The sequence below is a fragment of the Penaeus monodon genome, unplaced genomic scaffold (genome assembly GCF_015228065.2).
Source record: "Penaeus monodon isolate SGIC_2016 unplaced genomic scaffold, NSTDA_Pmon_1 PmonScaffold_4580, whole genome shotgun sequence".
Classification (NCBI taxonomy): domain Eukaryota; kingdom Metazoa; phylum Arthropoda; class Malacostraca; order Decapoda; family Penaeidae; genus Penaeus; species Penaeus monodon.
The window spans coordinates 15,001-19,063 of record NW_023659420.1 but is presented as its reverse complement, the minus strand read 5'-3'; the positions used below and the strand labels follow the sequence as shown (position 1 = coordinate 19,063).

At 45.3% G+C, this 4,063-nt stretch overlaps 1 pseudogene; it reads left to right on the top strand.

Moving 5' to 3' along the window:
- The first annotated feature begins 1,499 nt into the window (after positions 1–1,499).
- Positions 1,500–4,063, top strand: part of LOC119570958 — a 3,165-nt pseudogene continuing 601 nt past the window's right edge.

Below are 4,063 nucleotides of genomic sequence, written 5' to 3'. Positions count from 1 at the left end.
CAACGTTCCCAGAATATACAATAATCATCCTGCGTTCCAGGCGTGAAAATTGTGGGCAGACTTTACCCCCATTCTGACCTTTCAGAAGTATTGGATGAGACGATTGTGTGTCTTTAAACTTCGCCGAATTTCATGACGAATGGAGAATGGAGTTAAAGGAGTCATGATATTCAGTAAGAATCCGTTGATATATATTTTCACCACTGTAATTTCAAAAACACTCTAAGTAACACGACAAACAATTGTCCATTTTGAGCGAGGTATCTGATACGCCTTACACGTCAGGTCATTATCCATAATGACTGCTGGAATTCAAAGCAACATGCAGAGTAGTGGGAGATCTGACAGAGAAGGATGCGCCAGGCGGGGGCTACTCCCCAGGCCATTGTTGAAGAAGGGACACAATCACATGCACGCTCATTTACATATAATTCATAATGTATATGCCATTAATGTAATGATCAGTTCTGTTCCATAAAATACTGAAATAAGGAGTACATATATATATATATATATATATATATATATATATATATATATATATATATAATATATATATATATATATAAAGCTGGATTCTTTAACCAATTTAATTTCCCATGATAAGGTCGTTAACTAGAATACTAAGCATTTTGCACTGGTTCAACTCTACTGTGGTGTTAATGCTCACACACACACACACACACCACACACACACACACACACACACACCACACACAACACACACACACACAACACACACACACACACACACACACACACACACACACACACACACACACACACACACGCGCATATCCACACTCATATATATGAAGCCCATTGGACGAATAGCATAACCTAGCTTTAATCTCTTCCTTCAGCGCTATCTCACTGGTCTCTGCCGGGAGGCGAGGGGGCATGGCAGCAGTGGAGCTTCAATCAGATAGTGGCGCAGGATTTCAGTTCTGTCAACATTGGCGATTCCTTTGGGCAACCTGGGACGACGCACTGGTTTCAAACTCGAGTTTCTATTCCTGATTGAGTGGGCGGGGTCTGAGGTGAGGCTCCGATGGGGATCCAACAGAGGCGACCGTTTGGAGCACTGACGGCCGGGTGCTGCAGGTTAGCGTCCGCGCCTTTCCATTATTCTGTCTTATGTGGGTGTCCTGTCTTCTTTTTTGACTGCCCCCCGGCACTATCTTGTGTAGGGGTGGTTTAAATGAAAACACACACACACACACACACACACACACGCGCGCGCGCGCGCGCACCTTAGCAAAAATTAAAAAAACTTTATAGAGAATTTATTTGTCTGCTTCATTCCAGAACAATATAACTGGTAAATGTACCTGGCGATGATTTTCAGTTTGGTCTAAATGAAAAGTAGACAGCATCTCGAAATGAATACGATTAATTCTGTTACAGCCAGATCGATCAATACGATGCAAACGGGAACATGTATGGGCGGTGTATTAATTTCTTTATTTACATTCATCTACATGATTGTCCTTGCGTAGGGGTGTCCACTGGTGACGCCGTCTCTCGCCGCACTGACTACCGCTCACCCGCAGCCACCAGGCGGGGGCGCCCCTCTCGGTCTATTACGTCGAGATGGCAGCCAACAAGCTCTTCGGAGCCGGCCCGGGAGACCAAGATAGGTAAAGGTTTATTATTTCCTGTTGTAAATGCTGGCGACGTTACTTATTGCTGCAAAATTAACAGTTCTCGCTCTAAATGAATGGCCAAATCCCTTTCCAGATCCTCCAGACCCTGACATGTACTTCACGCGGGAGTCGCGCCGAGATCGCCCAGCTGGATGCAACGGTTTACAAGCTGACGCGCGACCTGGAGGTCCTTCACCAGCGGCGAAAGGAACTGATCCCCGACCACCGGGGCTACCAGGCACTTTACGCTGCCAACCAGATGGTCACTCTATCATTGCAGGGAATGAAAGGTAGATGTCGTCGGACAAAGTGGATGACCTAGATATAATGAAAACAAAGTGTGTGTGTGTGTGTGTGTGTTGTGTGGTGTGTGTGTGTGTGTGTGTGTGTGTGCGTGTGTGTGTGCACGGTATACACATATTACGAATGTTGCCATGCTTACATCTACTCGCTCATGGATATACATGCAATTTTCCAATGTATTAAACACTCTTTTATCATTAAATAATCTTAGGGACACATACAAAACGAAGATAACTAAATATATAAATATAAAGCCAATTTTCACAGCAGATTTTCACTTTATGCAGTGGAGCCAGTGCCATAGCCGATGAATACTTCCGGAAGTGCAATGGCCAGAGAGCCCACACTTTGGCAGTCATTGGGAACTGCCACATCGATTCCGCTGGCTCTGGCCTTACTCGGAAACCAGAGGAAGGTTGCACGTAGTTTTTCGTCGCAGCTGAAGCTCATGGAAGATTACCCGAGCACTTATTTGTAGCTTCACAGGTACATATACTGTGCACGAACATTAAAACTATTGTTTTCAGTCTGCTTAATGAGCCAGATGGAGCCTTCTGACACATGGTCTTTCCTAGGCTCAGCAGTGGGCATGGTGCAAGAAGTATTATCCAGAACTGTTTGAACGAGTGAAAACACAAGTGGCTGCAGGGAAGTTCCTTCCGGTGGGTGGGACGTGGGTGGAGATGGATGGCAACATCCCCAGCGGAGAATCTTTGTCAGGCAGTTTCTTCACGGACAGACATTTTACCAGAAAGAATTGGTGTTACTTGTAAAGAGTTCTGGCTCCCGGACACATTTGGTTATCAGCGCAGATCCCCGCCATGATGCGGGTAAGAGAAATGATCTTGCTGATCCACATTTATGATGTTCATGTGGATCTAAATGTGTAACATGAATGCACAGGGTTGATTCATGCCGCTAATTGTTTCATTTGCGTTGCAGCACATGGGCCTTACCCGTTTTTCTGACTCAGAAAAATGAGCTGGAGTCTTGGAATAAATTCCCACACCACAATTTCATTTGGGAAGGCATAGATGGAAGCACCGTACTGGCGCACTTTCCTCCTGGGGATTCCTACAGCATGTTTGTCACGTATGAAGATTTCTTCACGTATAAATAATTGTGTTGATATTATGGTGTTATGATATAGCCAGTTACCTTTTAAAGCTCAAACAAGACTTGCATAAGAAATTAGATATCCATCTCCTGATCAGGGGGAAGAGGCACTGCGAACGGTTAATAACTACAAGACAAGGGCAGGGCTGGGATCTCTGCCTTCCTTTGGCTACGGCGACGGGGGTGGTGGGCCTACGCAGGAGATGCTTGAGAGACGCCAGCGCCTCCAGGATACTGATGGCTCCCCAAAGTAAGTGCAGGAGATGAGTTTAATCTTCAAGAAATATTTCTTTGCAGGCTGTTGTTCATATCACTACTGTGAATAAGAAATATTCTCATAACCAAGTTAATCCTAATTTCATCATCCAACCGACCGACAGGATGGAGATGAGCACTCCAGATGATTTATTTGGCCCGTTGGAAGCTGAGCAGCACAACTTCTGCCGATGGGTAGGTGAGCTGTACTTGGAACTTCACAATGGCACATATACCACGCAGGCTGCTATGAAAAGGCTTTGTCGGGAAACGGAGTTTCGCCTTCGCGACGCAGAGTTCCTCCTGTCAGTGGGAGTGGGCCCGCTGGGAAGCGCAGCCGACCAGCTTCTCAGCGAGTAAGTTTCCTTCGCTTAATCAGGGTGAGGTTTAAGTTTTAACACTGAGCTTTTCACCAATGCAGCATGCACAATGAACAGTAGCATAACAAGGACTGCCATACACACAGGTCCCTGGCAGAATTAGACAGTGCTGGAAGAAAGTGTTACTGAACCAGTTTCATGATGTGCTGCCTGGATCAGGAATAGGCATCATTTACCCTCAAGCAGAACAGTATTACCAAGAGGCCATTGACACTGCACTCTCTGTCTGGACCAAGGCTGGTGATGCCATCTTGGGTAAGAACCTTTTTTCGGCAATATTTTGTCAGTTTTACACCAAAGCGAGCATATATATCTAAACTTGATATTTGACTGAGGACGCATCCTCTTACCTATGATAAATTA